We start from the raw sequence: 22,014 nt of genomic DNA on the forward strand, positions 1-22,014 counted from the left end.
AGTACTCCCTGTGTACCAGCCAAGGTGCTAGCCATATTTCTTGAGGTACGTATTGTATCATCATTTCCCGTGACAAATGCTGTTGGCGCCCTGCCCAGCTCCCCTTTACTGCCACTCACCCATCCCTTGGCTGCTGTGAGAAATGGCTGATTAACAATTTACCACCACTTCCTTGGGGATGGGGAGCAGCAGGCTTCCCTTGGCCAATGGGAACAGCCTCCCCACCCAGACTTCGGCCCACGCCTGACTGACCCGGGGGTACAAAAGGCCAGTTCCCTTATCTCAAGGCCAGACAAACCGATGTCATTTATGCTTCAGAGTTTCCTTGTTTGGTTTTTTTCCCCCCTGCCCCATCCTGCTTCCCCTCCTCCCCTTCTCTGGGAAATACTCTTTCCCAATAAACGGCTTGAATAAAAGTCTCCAACTCAAGCTCTACTCCTAGGGAACCTGACGTAAAACACCTCCTGTTTTACAACTGAAGAAATTTGAGCTCGGAGTGATGAAGTGCTTTGCCCAAATCACACAGGAATACGAAGTCCAGTTCCATATGACTCCGTTCAATTGTCGTTTCGTAATTTTTCCAAACGTCAATTTTGAACAGCGAACTTCCGCCTCCAGGGGACATGGAAATTTGTATGTCCCCGTGGGCAGCTAGCTGGGGGCAAGCCCCGAGCTGCAGAGCTGGGAGGCTGTGATCTAACCAGGGAGCTGGGCAGGTGCTGTGTGTGAGCAGAGGCTTTACAAAAGCTGTGCTTCCCCGCCGGGGCCGTGCTCTCCCCTCTCCCCACCTCAAACTAGGCTCAATTTGGAAAGGTGTATGTATCCGTTTTTCTGCTCTTCACCTAGACGGTAGAAGGGTCCTAACCTTAAATGAGCACTGCCAGGGATGTTAAAGCGTCTGCCACTTCAGGGGCAGTTCTGCTCTACAAAGAATTGTTCTGCACCGAAGGCTCACAGGGCCCCTGTTGAGAAACACTGCAAAGTGTCTGGGGTCAAAAAGCCAGTGAGCCAAATGCAGTCCTCAAGCCCAAAGGGCAAGGGAATGACAGGAAAGAGAAGACAAAGCCAAAGCGGAGACAGTGGGGCAGCTCTGGGGCTGGTGCCAGCCGTGCAGAAGGACGGGGAGCAAGTGTGGCCGCTGTGCTCACAGCGTGTTGTTCTCAGCGTCCACTCTGGGGGCCACAGTCAGGGCTGCTGTAAATGTTCAGGACAAAAGGAGGAGTCAGGGTGGATGTGAAGGGAGCCCAGGAAGTAAGAAACGATGTGGCCTTACAGCCATCATTCGTGTAGTTATTCCGACAAACAGGTAGTGAGCACTAGAATTTTCTGGTGCCGTGGTGAGCGCTAAGCGGACCAAAACACAAGAGAACTTGGCTTCCGGTCAATGTGAACCAGTAGGTGCGGCAATGACTTTTGCTGTATTTTAATCTTGGCTGCCCAGCATTTGAACCTTATCCTATGGAGGAATTCTTTACGTTTTAAGTCTTTCTGGGCACGAGGCCATCCCTCATGTGAGAGGCTGAAAGTGCTAAATATCAACCTTGCCTCCTCCCTTGCAGACAGGCCTGGGGAGCCGTCCCGGAGTTTTTGGGGGGAACTCGTTCCCAAATTGTCCCAAACTGTGGAGGGAGAGGGCAGAAGTGTCTTTTTGCCAGATGAATGCTGTCCATCCGGTGTTCTTTGGGGCGTTGTTCCTAGCCGCACAGACCTAGAGTCTGGAACTTCCGGCTTTAGGGAGATTCTGGGAACTATCCAACATTTTTTGATTTTATTAAAAAATTTTTTTAATGTTTATTTTTGAGAGACTGAGAGACAAAGCATGAGCAGGGGAGGTGCAGACAGAGAGAGAGAGAGAGAGAGAGAGAGAGAGACAGAATCTGAAGCAGGCTCCAGGCTCCGAGCTGTCAGCACAGAGCCTGATGCGGGCCTCGAACACATGAACCGTGAAATCACTACCTGAGCTGAAGCCGAATGCTCAACCTACTGAGCCACCCAGGCGTCCCCTACTCAAGATTTTTAAGATAAATTCTTGTCTTGCTTAAAGCAGCCACTATTAGTTTCTTTTGTGGGCAGATATGAACACCTCCTATGTACCAGCTGTTGGGAAAACAAACATATATCAGACAAAGATCCTGTGTTCTCAGTCTGGGTGACAAACAGGTACCCCAGCCAGACTCAGGGAGTGATGCCATGTAGATAGAGCCAAGAACCGAGGAAGCCTGGAATGGAAAACAATAATGATGACCCCTATTGTGGTCAATTGGTAGGGGAGGCAAAGAACCAGGGAAGCTAGTGTGAGGCATTGAAAAATAAGACGGAGAGAGAAACTCATGGACATTTCGGTATGATGAGGTATAGAAATGAGTCACGTAACAGACCAGCCTGATTTTAGGAGTGGATGCTGCAAGCAGAGTTTATAGTGGGAGAGGGCTGCAGGTGCTGGCTTCCGGGGCTCAGGTTCCTCTTTGCTTTCCTGAGAAAACAGAGGACTAAAAGCTGTGTACATAACAGTCAGACTTTTGGCCCAGGCTAGCAAAGATCCTAAACTTTCCAGAGATTGCTTTATTTCTTCCACTGTAAGTTTGAAATCTTATGATTTACAGTAGACAATCAGCCTGCTATGGTGTGTGCTATCTCGTATAAATTAAATGGAATTTCATTTTAGGGAGGTGGGGTAGTTTAGGGAGGAGGGGAGTTCAACGCTCAATTTCCCCTTTACTATGTCACTGTCATTCATTGAGCATCTCTTCCGTGACAGGATGTTTCCACGTGTTATCTGTAATCTTCAGTCCCCCATGAGGTCTTCTGGGGTTAGTTTTACAGGGGAGGCCTAATGATTTGGCCAAGACCACAGAGCTGGTTGGTGACAAAAAATTTGAACCCAGGTGAGCCTGGATCCAGCTTGACCTGCTTTCCATGACACATACCACAGTGTCTCCTTCCCAGATATTGTAAATCCAGAAATCATGCATCCTGCCCTAGGGATAATATGTCCATCGATCCATCTGAGGTTTATAACTCATTCCTGGCAGGTGTGCCTAAAATACATATCAAGGGTTCTTAAGGGATTGATTAAGATCAATGACATAATCAAGAAAGATTAGTGGTGCATAAGTCTTTCTGACTTAAAAAAAATTCTAAGATTAGGACACTGGATTATAAAACCTCTTTCAGGTCTGACTTCCCTGAATACTGATTAGCTTGGAGAATGCTGCTGATAGTTGGAAGAATACTGTCCTGAGGTCAGAGGCACGACAGTGGGACTGTTAGCTCGGATTTGCCACCACCCCCCCTCCCCCAATGCTCTAGGAGGACAAGAGGACAAGCTAGTGGGAGAAAACTGTTAATGAGAGTGGTAATGATAATAAGTAATACCGTTGACCGCTCACTCTGCGTTAGCACTGCAATGCATCATCTTTAGTTCTCTGCACAAACTATGAAGTCCCACTTTTTAAATGAGGAAACAGACTCCCAGAGGTTCAGCAACTAGGTAACATCACAGCTGATGGGCTATCAGACCAAGAGCTTTCTGCCTCTAAAGGCAAAATCTCAGGGTTCCTGTGATATTACCATAGATAAGCGGCTCAGGTACACCTATGAAGAGTTACTTTTTTTAAAAAAAATTTTCTTTAAGCTTATTTATTTATTTTTGAGAGAGAGAGAGAGAGAGAGAGGAGAATGAGGGAGGGGCAGAGAGAGAGGGAGAGAGAGAATCCCAAATAGGCTCTACACTGGCAGTACAGAACCCAACACAGGGCACCAACTCGTGAACCACGTGATCATGAGCTGAACCAAAACTGAGAGTCAGGCACTTCACTGACTGAACCACCCAGGCGCCCGTGTAAAGAGCGACATAAGAGACTTGGGGTGCTTGGGTGACTCAGTGGTGAAGTGTTCGGCTCTGGTTAGTTTGAGCTCCGTGTCAGGCTCTGTGCTGACAGCTCAGAGACTGGAGCCTGCTTCGGATTCTGTGTCTCCTGCTCTCTCTGCCCCTCCCCAACTCGTGCACACGCTCTGTCTCAAAAAACGTTAAACAAAATTAAAAAGCTCAGACCATTACCCTTTTATTCAACAATGCCTATTTTATGATGAACAATATCCTTCTGAACAAAAGAGAGATGGCCTCTGCCTACATGGCTAAGGAGAAAATAAATCAAATAAGCACACAATTACACACATAATTATAAACCATGCTGTGCGCTACAATGGAAAGGCACCAAAAGGTGGGACAGCAGGTCACAAGGGGATCTAATCTAATCTCCCGGGCCAGGGAAGACTTTTTTGGAAGCAATGGCAATTGCGTAGATACCAGAGGGATGAGTGTGGTGGACTAGGAGGAAGGGAAGGGGAATGGGAAAGAGGATTATCGGCAGAATGAAAGACATGTGCAAAGGCCCTGAAGCAGGAGGAAAGAGTTTTTTCGTCTGTGGTCATTAGACTGCTGGCCGGGGATAAATTTAGTTTGTGGATATTTGTTTTGGCTCACAGGTTCCTCTGGAAAAATTCGAGCCTCAAAGAGGAAATGTATAAATATTCTGACTTCAGACTCTTCTTGAAAAAGCGTAAGATCTGGCACCCCTTGGTCCTCAGGGCTTCTCGCAACAATGACAAATTCCAGGTGTCTGATCAGCTTGGGTGGCACATACACTCCCCAATTCCTCAGCGTTCCTTGTCCTTATTGTCTTCCCAGCACTTCAGTTACCACTCATCATGTTTGACCTGCTGCTTTTCTTATAGTGGAGTTTTCTCTCTATCCTGGTCTTGATCACAGATGAAAGGCACACCAAGAAAACCCTGTGCCTTTTCTGAAACTCAGAGTGTGCCACTCATGTACCATTTCTTGGTGCCCATGGGCGTTTGAATTCCCCCCGCTCCTACTTTGGAGGAGACGAAATAAAGATCAGTCGCACATATTGCTATTTAGTGGCTTAAAATATGTTGACTTTTTTCTCAACATACAGGGCTGCAAATACCCAGTGAGAACGGGATGTACTTTATACGTTACAAATTCTACCGCCATGATAGGCAGGGAGAGCTGAAGATTTGATTAATTTTTAATGAAATGTATAAAAAATGCTGGTTCTATGTTTCTAAATGTAGTTCTGCACCAGTTTTTAATTGCCCTTCAATTTATGAAGCAGTTCAACTACACTAAGCAAAGTAGATCATAAGATAGCCCTGCTCCAGAGACATCTTTACCCATTCCTCCCTTGGCCAGGTAAAGTAATCTTGCTATCTCCAAACCACTGCTCCTTACATGTTAGCAAGACAGCAAAACATTAATTTTGAGTTTTTTCTAAACATTTATAAACATGTCAAGTAATACAGACACCCCCGGTATGGTGTAAGGACCCTGGGCTGTGATGCAAGTAACCACTTTGTTTTACACAGTTAATTCGTTCCTGAAAGACAGAGCGAAAGTCACATCGCATGTTAAGAGCACAAAAGAAACTCACTGGGGGACCATGTGATGGACCATTTTGCAAAGCAGAGAATTTTAATGCAATATGCACAATCCCTCATTAATATATCCTTTTTGTAAGAAGAATGTATTTTGTTAAGAGTTAATTACGTATCTACGCATCAGCTATGTGGCATGATGCCTAAAATGTCCGTTTCCTTTCACGTAACTAAAATTAGTCGGTTTTTATTTGTGTTTGCCTTTTACCTCCTGGTCTAGAGTTTTCACCTTGCTTTCTATTCTCTCCTTTCCATGTATTGTCAGTGGGACTAAGCCCTGCTACAAATCAGATCTTCAGCGCAAAATCGACCAGCAGAGGGTACTGTTTGAGCACTTAAGTGGACTTCTCATCCTTGTCCTACCCCATCCAAAGAGAACAATATCTGAATAATAGCCAGAGATGATACTCAATAGGCAAGGTGCTGGCAAGATAATATACATCAGTGCTCATGTTTCAGCATCATTTTGCAGGAAATTCCCTTTGTTCTCTGCTGCTCACAAAGGACATTCCACGCAAAATGCACCTGTGGCTCCTGGTGATAAGTGTATATGAAGGTAGATGAGGAAAGGTTGTGGTAGTGGAGTGCAATTCACTTCTAAATTTACCAAGTACTCATATCCACTTTAGGTTAGGGTCCTGAATCAAGATATCAGCCCCATGTGTTCTCAGCTTGCTGGTGAATGATCATGAATAATTCCTGCAGTAGCAAATGACATAATAAAATAATCAGGCAGCCCGTGCACATTGTAAATCGATGAGCGCAGATGTCTCCAAATGGAGGGGAAATTTGAAGATACATTACATCTTGGGTTTGGAACACGTGAGAGTTTGTTAGTGACTGTTTACCAGAATAAAGTGAGCATCTCCCCATTCTGATAATATGGTTAGTTTTAGATATAATTAAATGTATTGGAGAAGAATACTTTGTCAATTAATTTTTACAGAAGTTTGATCAGTTTGTGTATAATGGTGGATTCTACATTTTGAAATAAAATGTATAGACTTGGATTTTTATATTAATAATTAAAAAAAGGTTTACCAAAGCAAAACTGCACAGGGCAACAAATGTTAGAAGCGTTTACACTGAAAAGCAATAGTTCCCTGTCCCATCCTTGTCTTTAGTATCTTCTCACATGTGACTTATAACTTATATAGCATTTCTTTTTGTTACTTACCTCTGCATCTCTAAACAGTACTCTTGTACCACTCATTCTTGGGTTATTGGTTTTAGTTATTGTACATTGTCTTCTTATGCTGATAGATGAGACTGTAACTCAATTAGGTCACTCAATACCTTCTGTTAGTCATATCTTTGCTTTAGATATTTCTTAGTTACCTATGCAACTTTAGATAATATACTTATTCCTCTAATAATAGACAATTTAAGTCCCCATCTTTTTAGTACTTCTCTCTCACTTCTCTATCCCAATTATTGTAACCTGTACTTCTACAGTGTCAATGGCATTACTGTTTGCCTTCTGCTCTATAATCCAATTCTAACATCTTGTCTATAGGCTGATTCTAAAATTGTAAAGCAATAAATGGTGTTTACCTTTGGGCTCTATACGGTTTATTGCAGCGTTACATAGTGTGTTGTTATTATACGTCTTGTACAGCTTTTAATTTTCCTAGAGTTTCTAATTGCATTTTTTCCCGTATCCTACTCGCCTTTCTTGTGTTCTCATTTTGCTGTTGTTGTTGTTCATCCAGAAACTTCTTTCTTCTGAGCCTCTTCATCTAGCTATTCTTGTCTGTGCTTGTTCTACAGGCCTGCTACACAGCGATCATCTTAGTGTTAGTTACCTTTTTTGGTATATTTCCTCATTTCTGGAACTCAAGTCTTTTGCTCTTTGTTTACTTCCTTTTTGCTGCAGTACATATTCAACAAAATTCTTAAGAAATTGTCTGTGAGATGTCACTGTTCTGATTCTTTGAATGTAGGAAAATCAGCACACACAAGTGTGATCTATGTTCACATGTGAATAGTAATTTAATTAGGTGTAGAAAATGTAGTTTAAAAATAACTTTCCCCAGAATTTTAAAGGCATTGTTCCTTTTTCTTGACCACTCAGTACTGCTGATGTGAGATTTAATGCCAGCTTGGTTCTTATTCTTTGATAATCTGATTTTTATTTTTTTTTAATTTATTATTGAAGTAACTGACATCCAATGTTATTTTGGTTTCACGGGTACAACATATTGACTCAACAGTTCTATACATTACTCAGTGCTCACCACAGTAAGTGTAGTTACCCAATCTGATTTTTCTTTCTGTTTTTTTCTTCCAGCAATGATCCAGATGGAGGTCTTTTTACAGCCACTGATAGGCTAGTCCAATCTCAGCTATTAAGTCTTTCAGTTATCCAAAATTCTCTTGTGTCATTCAGATTAATGGCTTCTTCCCCTCCAGTTTGGCTACTTATTTTTCATAATTCCTACTAATTATCTATTGGTCCTCCTCATTTGATCCTTTTGTCTATTTTTATTTTATACTCTGAGAGATTTTCTTAATTTTATATTCTAAAATTTTTCTTTTTCCTTTTGGCAATCATTTTTTTTTTAAGTCAAGTTTCCTTCTTATTCTGTTTGTTCTTTTTTGATGGTATATCTTTGTTTGTTCAATGGATGCAATGTATTCTTGGATCTTTCCAAGGATATTAGAATTCGTGTAAAAATATCTTGTCTTCATATTCTTTCTCTCTCTCCCTCTTTCTCTCTTTTATCAGTATTTCCCATTTGTTTATCTTGGTCAGAATCTTCCATATTCGAGACTTTCTCAAATGTATGGGAATTGTTGGTTTTCTGTTCACATTTTAGATGGAGGCAAACATCATGACCGGGGTTATGATTTATATACTGGCTAAATCAACTGTCCCATAAACAGAATTTTGATTGACTTCCCCGATTTTTCAGTTTTATGTGTCACTCCCACCCCTACTGTGTCTGAGTTTCAGAATTCTGAGCATCTCAGCGGTTCTTCTAGACAGCTTATCTCCATCTCTGTTACTACACCACCTGACCTTCCTTTATTTTACTCTAAGCTAACCTCTTCAGATGCCTTTCATCTGTTAGCCTGTCTCCATTCACTTGTCATCTTCTAAAAATTTGTTGAAATTTTTTTTATCAGCTAATAACCACTTCTTATTCTTATGTTATCTTGTGAGTTTTTACTCGTTTGCATTCCTTTAGTGACATTTTACTGGGCTTCTGGATGGAAGAGAATATAAATATAATGTTCACGATCTGCCCTCTTTATCTGGAAGTTCATGTTAAGTTTTGAAGGCACATTTCTACGACCTGAAATTTCTAGATGCATACTCAGTATTTATTTATAGTCCACATCATTTACAAAACTGCATTTTCAGTGGACATCTTTAATTTGCCTTTTAATATGTGTCCTCTCTTTGGCTATTTTCTTAATATTTGAAGGCGTGATAACGAGTCAAACATCTGCTTAATGCTTTTGAGACATAAATGACTTCAAATGCTTACATTTGGTCTTTAAAATAACACTGTGAAATAGGTATTGCTGTTTCATTTTCCAGATAAGAAATGGAATTTCTGAGAGAGCAGAGTGACAGGCTGAAGAGCATAGAACTGCTGAGGGCTGACCTGGTGCTTGGATGGGAACCTTCCAGTGCTTTTCCTCTTGAGCCATGCCTTGTCCCCTATATACTTGATAAAGCCCAATAAATCCAACAGCACAAATAAAATAACTTAATCTGTCTACAGAATAATTTTCTGCTTCCATAAAGCTTCACGTGAAATGCTTAGTTTTCGCCCTGGCTGTACTTTTTAACTGTCGTTTAAAATTATTCCTGAAAATGAGATCAGAATGTAGCATTCCTAACTGCTCCTCTCAGTGAGCTTCCTGAAACCTTGCACTGACAAAATATGTCATGTTGCATAAAGGAAAAGCTGTTGTTTCCCAGCATTGGGGGCGGGGCTAAGATAGAGGCCGACTATTCCAATTGTCTTCAACTATTATAGATCTTACTACATTTTAGGTCAGATAATCTGGCTCATAACATTCAAAACTGCATTAATTATGGGATTTTATAAGGAGGTTATGCAGTATATGTTTGCCAATTGGGAAAGAAAGATAATTATGCTTGAATGTAGGTCACATTTAAGAAACTCTCTTAGGCCTAATGGGAACCATGTTTCCTTAAAAATCAAGAATTAATGACATTCAAGAGAATGGTGTCTCTCTCATCCTGTGACCCAATTCTTCTGGTCAGAGGTGTTGTTTCCCTTTCCTTTTTCTTCTTTTCTTTCTTTCTTTCTTTCTTTCTTTCTTTCTTTCTTTCTTTCTTTCTTTCTTGTGGCTGTTCTTAGGAAGAGAAATTTGCATAATTTCCCATAGGGCATTTTGGGCCATTTAGGGTAGCTGCTGAATTGGATCTTGTTGGTTGTAAGGGACTGGTGAATGAAGTATTACCAAGCAGGATACTGACAGGCACATTTCTAGAGTCGATACCATAAGCAGATCATTCTAACTCACCTCAAAGTGTTTTACGCTGACTTTTATATGAGAAGAAGATTTTTGTTCACCGTGTGTTTGTCTTAGTCTTTGCCCTTGAAAAATTGCTGGTATGTTCAAGCTGTCAGTGTTTTCTGTTTTTTGCTTTTTTGTTTCCCCTTGAACTATTTTGGTTTCAGCATTACCAAATGGCATATCTGGAGAACCCCATTTAAAGGGGTGCCTGGGTGACCCAGTCGGTTAAGTATCGAACTCTTGATTTTGGCTCAGGTCATGATCTCAGGGTTCCTGAGATCAAGCCCTGTGTTGGGCTCCACAGTGGGGAGCCTGCTTGGATTCTCTCTCTCTGTCTGCCCCTCCCCTGCTCATGCAGGCACTCTCTCTCTCTTTCAAAATAAATAAAAAAACTTCAAAAGTAAAAAATTAAATGGGTGTGACCTCCCCTCAAAACTTAGAAGTTTGTTTTAAGGATTTGACAAAATTTTGTAACATCTAAGGAATCTCTTGTACCCTAGTGAGCCAGTTTAATTGAAGCATGAAAAAATGCTCCGCTGACCAATTTCCCAGCCTCTGCCCTGCTCTGCCCAAACCCACTCCTCACCACCAAGAGAAAGGCAGCAAAGAAATGACTGACAGTTTAAAATTTGTTGCATGGTCAAAGAAGAAACAATGGTATCCCTGGATTTCCTTGGAAGGGTGGATGACTTTACAAGATATGTAACAAAATAGATCTCAGCTCCCAATTTCCAGAGCAAAACTTTGATTTTACCACTATAATTTAAGTGGGTTAGTGGTTTAACTTGTATTGAGGTTGGGGTAAATTTTCCTTACCCCAAGGAAGAGAAAAAAAGAAGAAAAATAAAAGGAAAATAGTTAAGAAGAAAAAAGAGAGAGAGAGAGAAGAAATCTAAATTTTAATTTATAATCTTAACTGGGCTGTGATTCTGGTCAGTTTGAAATGTGTCTATATTTAGGTAATGTGTTCATCTTTGCTTTATCTTATTGCTAATGGAATATTATAGTTAACCAGTAAGCTGATAAACTATTCCAAGGATGGATTTTATAGCCTGCATTTCTGTTTGTCTCTTTTCCATCTTTAAAGAATTAAGGTGCTTGAACAAGCTGCTTTAAGGAACTAACAATATTATACAATGCACTGTACTTTAAGATTTGGGGGAATTTTTCAGTCAGACACCAAGTCTTGGAAAGACATATGACACACAAAGAATGGTCAGGGCAATGGAAAGATCTAGGTACTGAAGTGACTCTCCTGATTGGATACCCAACTCCTCTTCCCAGAAAATACTTGGCCTGCAGGGCTAATACTTAGTTAGCTTATACGGTATATTTATTTCCCATTTCTCATCCACCCCACTTTCCCATGGATATTTATGTGCAACTGGTTTCCTTAAACTGGTTTGATTCTCTCCATTGGCTTCTCCATGAAATGGACTGAACATGACAAAAGCTCACAGCAAACTGTGCATGACCTGGATGCATGTCTTAGCTGCATATTTAGACCAAAAAAAAAAAAAAAATCTTGGGATCGAGAATTGAGAAAATACAGTTCTTTCTAGGTCTATTCAGACCCATCTAGCTGTTAATTTCCACTTTGGATTTCTTTTGTGATGATGCATGAGTGATATGGGAATTTCTCAGGGTTTTGAGCTTTATGTGAATAAAGAACTCTGAGATCAGCTCTCATGAATAGGTGAGCTGGCGTAGTAATCCAGCTGCTACTTGTCTTTAGGGTCTAGTGTGTTTAGCTAATCCTACTGCATATAATTCTAACTGGGTGGCTCTTGTTAAATCTTCGAGGAAAAGATGTAATCTTCAGGCGAAGAGCACATGAAGAAAATACTCCAGCTCCCCATGTCTCAAAGCAAGGACTCGATTCACGCCTTTAAACAAGATTTATAGGCTGCTCAGACTGATCTCCACTCCAACATTGTGGTTGGAACCTACCCAGGATAGTAGAAACATCGCTTTCATCAAGCAGGGCATTGCTTAAGGTTGTAATGCAGGATGAAGTTGAGAAGTAATGTATATCATACTTTAAAGACACTGTATAATGTCTAATTGCTGAGAGATCATTCATGCAGGTAGCAGCTCAAAGGTTCTGCCCCAGTGATTTGTGGGAAGACATTCTTCATGCTGGGGAAGAGGGAGATTTTTAACAAGGGAAAGTTGGTGCTCAGCTGAGTCTCCTTAAATTCTTCTCAAAGCCCTGGAATGACTTGTTAGGGTGTGTACCTGACAGAAGAAATGCAATTGTTGCTGAGGCTCCAAGACTCTGTAAATAAGGGGCTTTTAGGTAGATTCAAAAGAATTTGGAGTAGCAGAAATGGCGGGGTTTGGGTAAAGAGTATCACAGGGTGAAAGCCTAAATCTGGTGGAAGTAACAGATTCTATCTTTCCGTCTTTGAATCACATTCAGTTTTGAAATTATAATTGTGAGACCTTTGGAGAAAACTTTAGACTCAAGAGCAAGGTGTCTGTTTTAATATTCAATATAGCAATTTATTTCTCTGAGGAGATGAATCATTTTTGGATGGTTTTTGGGTTTTTGAACACCATATTTGGTAACTCTATTATAGACTTCTGGATATACATTTCACTCCATAAAATAGCTACAACAATTTGGAATTTTTTTCAATACCCAGTGCCGTTACGTGCTATAGTACTTGGAATTGACTCGTAATGCTTCACAGTCCAAAGCAATCTCTAGAGCCCAAACCCTGGGACTGATTCCAACAGAACAGTAGGTCAGCCCTGGAAAAGAAAAGAAAAAAAAAAGTTCCCCCATTGCCACAAATGGAAACAAGAGAAGAGGAATACTTATCGGGGTAAATAAACTCCAAGTCTTATTATTAGTAAGGGGGCAGTGAGTGGGTGGAAGGAGAAATAGGTGGAGAACTGACATTTACCAAGTACTTACTCAATGTCTCACATGTTATTAGATGCTTTAGCACATTTTGTTTTTCATCTAGTCCTCGCTAAATCCTGAAAGGTTTATTGTCTTGGTTATTACTGATAAGGAAACTGAAGAGAGGGTAAGAAAATTGCCCAAGGTCACACAGCAAGCAAATGGCAGAGATGTTTGTTAACTCAGCTCACCGGCTCTAAAACTGAAGCTCTTCCTAGTCTGCCACCGGAGGGTATTATTTCGATGAGTTGTTATTCATGTCTGTGGTGATCTATAACTGCTTAGATCGGTGTGCCGTGGCCATGGGTGATCAAATCATCCTGTTTTCTAGGGCTTGAAAAAAAATGCAGGCATAGAATTCATGAAGCCTTGGTAATCAGAATTAGCCATATACCTTGGGCTCCATTCACTCATTCAAATAAACATTTGTTGAGTTCCAACCGCATGCCACGTACTGGGCTAGGTCATGCTGGTGCGACAGGAAATAAGAGAGAGGTAACTCTGGTCTTCATGAGCTTACATTCTAGAAATAGTCCACAAGTTAAGAGGCAAACACATTCAAGCCATGAAAACATTAGATCAGATAATGTTATTCTAGTGTGCCAGGTTGCTACAGGAATGAGATGCACAAGGAAACAGAATGTTCTGGTTGTCTACACAGACTTTATCAAAAATTGAATCTGGCCCTAACTGCATGGGAAAACCTATGGATTGTTTCACCTCTGTATTAGCTGCTATAAAACGGTCTTCCTCGTCCTTCTGTGGAGAGACCACTCAACTTGTTACTCCTTTAAATTTTTTTTTCCTTTGGGGGACTTTCCTTAATTCCACTGATACTAAAACGATACTAAAACCCTTCAACAGAGTTATGATATTTTATTTTGGGGTGGGGGTAGTTTTTTAAGAAAGGGAATGGGCTCTTCTTTCAAAGGTCACACTGTTTTGATTTAGAACGGTCTTGAAGACATATGGATAAATAGAAAAATACAATTTGATACAATTTGCACATTCATTTAAAAAATCTATCAAACCATACTGCATATTTTTAAAGGCACATACATTTGCAGAAAAACATCTAGAAGGAGACACATCAGAACTTGGGGAGAAACTTGGGAGTGCAGCTGGTGGTCAAATGGGATTTTGTCTTATTCATGGTATTTTGCTATTTTATTTACCTATAGAGTGTATTCATATATTATTTTTATAATAAAAAAATAATGTGAAAAGAGGCATTTAATGGAGACCAGTTAAGAAGCTGTTGTAGTATCGCAGAAAAGAAATGATTCCGATGTGAAAGAAAAATGGAGACAGTCTCGCCTAGCAGTTTTAGAGAACAGAGAACAAACCCCACGTTGCTTGGGCTTGAATGTCAGCTCTCACACTCACCAGCCGTGTGCCAGCTGGGTAAATTACCTAACCTATTTGTGTCATGGCCATTTCATCTGTAAATGAATATGCAAAAAATAGCACCTACTCATAGGGCTGTTGTGATAATTAAATGACTAGTACATGAAAAGTGCTGAGAACAATGGTTAGTACATCATGAGGCTTCTATAAATACTAGCTCCTATTTTCGGGGAATAAACAAGATTGGGTTGGGGAAATGGGAAGAGTGAGGGATAACTGAAGAGGCTAGTGCATTGGATACCAAATTGATGCTGAATACCTTGTCAGGTCTTGTGAATCATCATGCTTTTATGACCGTCCCTTCCCACCGTATGCCTGGAGGTCACAGGGCTGTAGAACAGCTTATAATGACTCTCCACTAATTCTGTGGCAGGTCCTGGAAGTTGCTTTTCTAATCATGAATTGCAATCTGGAATGAGATGGTCACATCACTTAGCCTCCTGTCGAGTTCTCTAATTAGTAAGTTGGTAACCATGTCACTTATTTTTAGTGCTTAGATTTTTTTTTTTTTTTTTGGTAATTAATAAGGTGACTATACACGTTTCAGTGGATATAAAATGCCTCTTCTCCAATTTCCCCTGTGTACTCTATTGCATTTTCAGTCACTGATAAATCTGCTTCTCTGGATAATGTTGTGGAAAACAAGACAGGTCAAAGGAAAAACTTATTACCTCTCAGGGTCTGTTTGTGTGAAAATACAAAGATAAATATCACTTGGGGGCTAGTGTGGGGGAGACTCTGGCACACTGCCTAACACTGAATTATTTTAAGGATCCAATAAGGAAAAGTATGCTTAGAGAAAATGTAAAGCACTGTGTACATTAGGAGTTAGTCTATTGGCTTTCTGTTTGTATTTTAGTTTCCTATCCCGTGAGAAAATACTATAGAAGAAATTCTAAATGGCTACATTCTAAATAAACAGCATCCACTGAGTTCTTATTTCTCTTTAGTTTTGTCTACTTGCCTCATCTTTGAGTTTACTGACTATTGAGTGATTGTTTAAACCTTGGCATTTTATTCCCTTCAATCTTTGTCCTACACTGGTAGGACAATTGCTGAATCTTTGGAAAAGGACAAATATTTAATTTAGATGTTATTCTACCTTCTCTACTCAATGTATCCCTATATATTTTTTTTTCTAATTATGATACTGAATAAACTTTTGATGACATTAAATCTTCCTCATCTGTGCTCAGGAGACTCTTGAAGCTTTTTCTGGAGGTCCTAATTTGCCTTTTATTTGTCTTAACTTGGGTCAGAATGTAGCCCAATGTCTAGCCTCTTATATAAGTCTACAATAATCTACAAACTATAATCATGATTCTAGTCCTTTCTCTATGGTGGTCCATATTCCAGCTCATAATGCCTTCTTTCTTTCTACCATAAGAAAAAAAATGCTTCTGTAACTATTGATTTTCTTCTTCTTCTTTGCTTACCAGCAATATTTACATATATATGGGCTTTCCTTATCTTGTCTTTTCTCACTTATACATCAGGAAATACCTTAATATGTTATCACGAATTTGAGATTTGGTTCTCAACTCAGAAGAGACTGATATTTTGAAAAAAAATTCTAAAGCCTGCTTTTTAAACATACCACTTTACTGAGTTATAATTGGTATATAATAAACTGTACACATTTTGAACGCATAATTGAAAACCTACTTTTGAATAATAAACCTCAACTCATTTTCCACAGAAGCCCTGATTTAGGTACCAACCTATCTTTCTCCTTGTCTTCAAAGCTAAGCTTGTCAAGGGCACTGTTTGAACTCACTTTCCTTAATTACTCATCTTCCAGTAAAGTCCATTCTTTGTCCCTCCCAGTCATGCTTCCGTCCTCATTCCCCAACTAAAATTGCCGTGGCAATGTTCATCTGCCAAATCCAGTGGATATTTTCTGGTCTTCTCTTTGGATTCTTTGTGACATTTGCCACCATTGACCATTGTCTATCATCTTGAAAAAGTCAACTTTCTTGGCACCCACAGAGACGAACTCTTTAGGTTCCTCTCCTACCACTGACATGGTTCCTTCTCAGTCTCCTTCTACCTGCCCTCAACTGGTGGCAGCACCATGGCTGTGCCCTTCACTGCTTATCTTCTCCATCTCTAGCCAACCCAAGTGAGCTTGTGCACTCAGTTTCCGACTCATCCTGAACATATGTTGACGAATCACAAGTAGGCAATTTCAGTTTAGATTTCTCTTCTGATGTCAGATCCATATACATAAAATGCCCAATAGACATTTCTACCTGCATCTGCTATAAGCAGATAAAGCTTAATATCTTAGAAATGCACTTCATTATCATTCTCTCGCAAACCTTCTCTTCCTTCTCTATCCCTTGGCCTACGACATAGGCCTTCCCTGTGGGAAACTTATTCTCTTGGTTGGTGACACAAGATACAAATGCATGAAATAATCACAAACAAGCTTGTGTTGTTAATGTCAGCTTGCTATAATAAAGCAGCGAAAGACTCAGTGGTACTATATGACCGTTAGGGAAGAGAGCCTTAGCGAACAAAGTCCTGGTGATGGGGGAACGCTGATAAGTGCAAAGAATACTCAGGAAGGTGAGAATGTCAAAGTCAGGAAGGGAAGGTTTATCAGGGAAGACTTTGGAGAGCCAGTGCAACTTTATTCCTTCATTTATTCCACAGATGCTTGTTGAGGCTTTTCCATGGGTCGAGAACTCAGGTTCTGGTCTCAGTGGTTTTCTTGCTCCCATGGGGCTGATATTCTACCATGAAGAATGAGACAGTGAACATGGAAGACATTAACAAAAATACAATTTTGGATAGAGATAAATACTACAGAGAAGTTAATGGGCTGTAACGAACTAGAAAGTGATAGAAAGGTGAAGGGATTCCTTTAGGCATGATGACAAGGGAAACCTCAGAAATGTGACATTGGAGCTTTTTGCTGAATTAGTAAGTGTATCTTTCCCTCCTTCTAAGCTCTGAAAAGAAAAAAGTTTAAGAACCAAATTGAACCGTTAGAAGAATCCACAGAGTGGGTGTGAGGCACCGAGTTTATTAGAATCCTGCCAACAAATCTGGAACAATTGTGTCTTTGTTGTACTTTCTTTGACATCTAAGGTAAGACGCAGACTTACTGGACTTTTCTTTCTCACCCAGATATTGTGCTTGTGTTTGCAAGGTGGAGAAAATAGAAAAGTTCTGAGTGAGGACACCCTCTCTGTAGTGTCTGAAGTGAAAAATCCTTACCAGTGAGAAAACTTCGGTCTCCTATTTATCGTAACGTTATCCAAATCTTAGTTTCTCCAACACATGAGAGAAAAATATAACAGAACTGTTTTGCAAGCGGCATCCTGAATGTTTATTCAGGGAATTGAATTCAGCATGCTGGTTTCTGGGAAAATAGCAATAACTAAGACAGATTCACATAAAGGTCATATCTTCTAGTAAGAAGAGAAAGACAGGAAAGAAGTAAACAGATCAAAATATAATGTCAGAAAGTGATAAATACTATAGATACATAAAATAAAGGGGAAGAAGGTTAAGTGATGGAGTAAGAGCAATTTTAGGAGGTGTCTCCTGGGAAGTGATATTTGAGGGAGACCTGAAAGGTGGGAAAGTACCAGCCGTACAAGGGGGGCGGCGGTCAGGAGGGGCAGCGAGTCAGTTGGCCGGGAGTCTGGTTCATTCGGCAGACAATTTCTCACTTCAATACTTTGCTATCTACACCACACTCTTTCTACAAATATGACATTAGACCAGAAAGGGAAGTTCATTTGGCCTACAGACTTCTTATATTAAGAAGAATTACATTAATTTTCCCCCTAAAGTTGTCTCATCATTTTTAATGAACTGATGTCCTCAAAAAGTGCACACTCCATTCTTCTGTAGGAAACAAGATTTATAAAGAGTTGGTGCACTGCGATAGCAGCAGGAGGAGGATAAAGGGGACTAAATACGAAACTGACCTTTTATGGTCTTGTTGACTTTAAATTCAGTGATATAAGATGTAAAAAAATGGAGGAGCCTGGGTGGCTCAGTCAGTTAAGCATCTGACTCTTGATCTCCACTCAGGTCACGATCTCAGGGTTCGTGAGGCCGAACCCTGCATCCGACTCTGTGCTGACAGTGTGGAGCCTGCTTGGGATTCTTTCTCTGCCCCTTCCCTGCTCATGCTAAGTTTCTCTCTCTCTCTCCCCCTCTCTCTCTCAAAATAAATGAATACAATAATGAAAAAAAGATGTAAGAACCTGAATGCACACTAAGCATTGTTACAGGGGAGGAAGGAGAATGCCATTCCTCAAAGTTTCATTTCCTAAGCTCATGTCTCTTTGCTCTGCCCTTGGAAAGCCCACAACTCCCCTTGAGGGTTTTAGTTTTTTCATATGGAAAAAGGAGAAAGAATTAAGACTCACCACCACTGAAGAGAAACCAGCAGTCATTGGTGTGCTTGATTTTCATTGTTTTTGGTTTCTGTTTGAAGATGCTCGCTCTTGGCGAGCACATAACGCTGACCTGGGAAATTTCTGCTTGAGGTTTTCAAATGATCCAGATGAGCTGGCTGAGGAGACAGAATGCTTGTCTTTAAAGAGCATTTTAAGAAGATGATAGGATTTGAAGTCAGAGCCCGAGAGCTGAGTCCTGTCACACATTATATTTGCTTTCGGCGAGTCACAGAACTCATGTTTTGGAATACCGAGGACCCAATGACTATGGTGTGTGGAAGTCACAAAACACTTTGAAAACATTAGTTATTGGCCATTATTATGCGGATAATCGTTTGTTTGTTTTAAATCGTCTTCACAGATTTCTCTCTCTAGGGATTCATTTTCCCCAACAAATTTACTCATTTCAGTTTCCCCATACCATCCTGGTTTGGAAGGAGCGTGTTCAAATTACTTCATTCAATGCAAAGGTCTAATTTGAAAAATAAAAGGAAATTACATATCAGAAGAGGTCAACAAGACAAGTGAGACACGATCTTAATCTAACGCAGGCTGAGAAAAGAGCCCAGGAGGGGGATTTGAGTCAAGAGTTAAAGGAACAGATTTAAGTCAAGAGTTAAAGGGTATGAAGGATGAGCTCCGTCGTGGACAACCAGAGAGAGACGCCATGCTGACGTGGCGGCATAGAGAGTGCTCAGTTATGCGCTCGGAGGTAAAATAGGCCGAGAAGAGCCCCGGCCTGGAAGTAAGCCAGCCCCCTGCGTAGGGGCAGGCGTGGGCCAGAGTGGGCAGGAAGTCCAGAGTAGCACGTACGCTCTGTGTCTCATGAGCATGGCAGCAGCTAACATGTGATTTTCCAGTACAGCTGTCAGCATCAGAAGGCTGAGAGCAGGAAGGAAGAGCAAGTCCCCACAGGCCTAGTGACGGGGGCACAGGAGTGAGTGATAATAACAGCTTCTGGCCGCCAGGCAGCAGCTGATCAGGACCAGAGAATCTGGCCTGGGTAGCAGGATCTCGGGAAGCTTTCTCACCATCACCCCTCCCCTCCCCGTCCCACCCCCCTACACACACACGCACACACACACACACAGCCCCACAGTGTCTCTTCGACTGAAAGTAGAGCTATGTATCGAGCACAGCCTCTGGAGTCAGAAGGCCAGGATTTGACTCCTGGTTCCATCATCTATCGGCTGTGTGAACTTGGGCAAATTTCCCAAAACCTCTGCAACACGGTCCACGGGCTGTGCAGGGATCCCCAGGGGTGCTGTGAGGAGTGTGAGATCATGTGTGGCGGGGTGTGTACCACAGAGCCTGGCACATAATACATGCTCAATGGATCGGATGAACGAAAATGAAACCCGCGCTGGAGGCAAAGCTGGGTTCACATTATGAGATTCAAGATGGTCTTGCGTGGAGATGTATTTGAGTCCCGAAGCCTGGAGCAGTGGCAAGGATTAGCTAGTGCTACATCTCAGAGGGCCGGCTGAGTTACCTTTATGTCTCCCCTGCCCGATTCAAGGCACTTCTATAGATTGACACGGGGGGCCCTTCAAGTGAGGGTCAGGGGGAGGGAGGCACCTGTCTGGGGACCTGACAGGAGCATGTATGCAGCAGGACAAAGGCACACACATGTGGGGAAGCCAGGTAACAAGGGCTGAGAGAGGAGGGGGTCACTAGGAGGAGAAATCAGTGATCCAGCCGGCAGGTCCCCCTGTAAAGTTCCAGAAAGTGGGAGGTTGGCGAGAAAGATCAGCAAGACTGAGTGAGAAGCCTTCAGGAGAGGGGAGACTTGAGGAAACTGTTGATTTAGGGATACACGGCGGAAGTGAGAAAGAAATTAAATAAGAGAGAGCGTGACTGATGGGACATGTTTACGGAAGAGAGAAAAGGAGACAGATCACGTGGTTAGGTTGGAGTCACTTTTGGAATGAAGACATTCCTCTCCAAAACAAGGAAGGTGAAGATGTAGAAAAATAGTGAGATGGAACAGAGAGAAGGTGAGGGGCCCTTTACCCAGTGGCCGCAATGTGGGACAAGAAGAAGAAAAAGTCATCTGGCAGGGAGGGCGGGGGATGGGAGGCAGAGGCTTAAGTAAATGGTGTCAAATAGTTACTGCGGGGAATTTGGTAGGGAGCCAACTGGGGTTGAATCAGTCCGCTGGTGTGATTTTGGTGCTTCTGGAATGCACCTGCCCAGGCGGGCTTGGATGGAAACTGAAAGTCGCCTATGCGGATGGCCTGAAATAGCAAACCCAAGCTCATCCCGCCCTGCTGCTGCTAACACAGACTGCTGCACCCACCAACCCCACTTCCTACCACAGATTCGCCCCTTCTCGTCCTCTCCAGACAGCAGGCGCTGCTCAATCAGAGGTCGCCCAGGCAACCGGAGTAAATGCTGCCCCTTCTCACTTCTCATTCTTACTGCCATCCCCAGAGAAGCAATATCCTCTTTCTCCTTGAAATGCTCTCCCTCTCCTTCTGCCCCTACCTTTTGCACGACAGGTTCCTTCCCATTTTGCAGGTCTCCTTTTAAAAGTCATCAACTCAGAGACGCTTTCCTGAAACTCTAACAGATGGTTCTTTCCTATACTGTGTTCTTATAGAATTCCCCTCTTCCACTGCTGTAACATTAAAAACAAGAAGAAGAAGGAAGAGATGTTGGCTTTTTTAAAAAAAAATGTTTATTTATTTTGAGAGAAAGAACACCAGCGAGTGAGGGGGAGGGGGAGAGAGAGAGAGAGAGGAGGGAGGATCCCAAGTAGGCTCAGCACCATCAGCACAGAGCCTGATGCGGGGCTCAAACTCATGAACCATGAGATCCTGACCTGAGCTGAGATCAAGAGTCAGATGCTTAACTGACTGAACCACCCAGCCACCCAGGAAAAGACCTGTTGCTTTGCTCATTTTCTGGGTCCCCAACTAGCCTGTAAGTTTCCTGAAGCCAGAGATCCAGCATTTAACACATAAATATGTGTAGAATGAAAGAATGGACAAATGAATGGTTTAACTTTGTATCACCCCTTTCCCCTCCCACTTCTTGCCACTTTGTATGCTTACCCCTGACTGACGGTGGCAAAAGGACCAATCTCCACATCAGAGGTCCCAGTGTAATCTTCCCACTGTCAGTTCCATCAGCCTCGGGATCCCTTCCTCTGTCAGGCCCCTCTGGTCCCCTGGGCCGTCCTATGAAAGCATACCGTCCAGTTCTGTTCTTCCTTTTGAGAGCCTTCCTTTCACTAACACGTCTATTACTCTAGATGCAGACATTTCTTGTAATTTCAAATACTTGCAAGAATACACTCTCCAGTTTCCCGAC

The 22,014-nt window shown here is 41.8% G+C and overlaps 1 long non-coding RNA gene across 1 annotated transcript; it reads right to left on the minus strand.

Annotated features, from left to right (window-relative positions):
- Positions 1-15,870: 15,870 nt before the first annotated feature.
- LOC109265268 (uncharacterized) lies at positions 15,871-21,303 on the minus strand. The gene is made up of 3 exons (XR_002079084.2): positions 21,187-21,303; positions 18,670-18,815; positions 15,871-17,016 (listed from the first exon to the last, which is right to left on the minus strand). It is a non-coding gene; the product is annotated as an uncharacterized LOC109265268 (long non-coding RNA).
- Positions 21,304-22,014: the final 711 nt, after the last annotated feature.

This window comes from Panthera pardus, unplaced genomic scaffold, assembly GCF_024362965.1.
Source record: "Panthera pardus isolate Hobbes unplaced genomic scaffold, ASM2436296v1 HiC_scaffold_6, whole genome shotgun sequence".
NCBI lineage: Eukaryota > Metazoa > Chordata > Mammalia > Carnivora > Felidae > Panthera > Panthera pardus.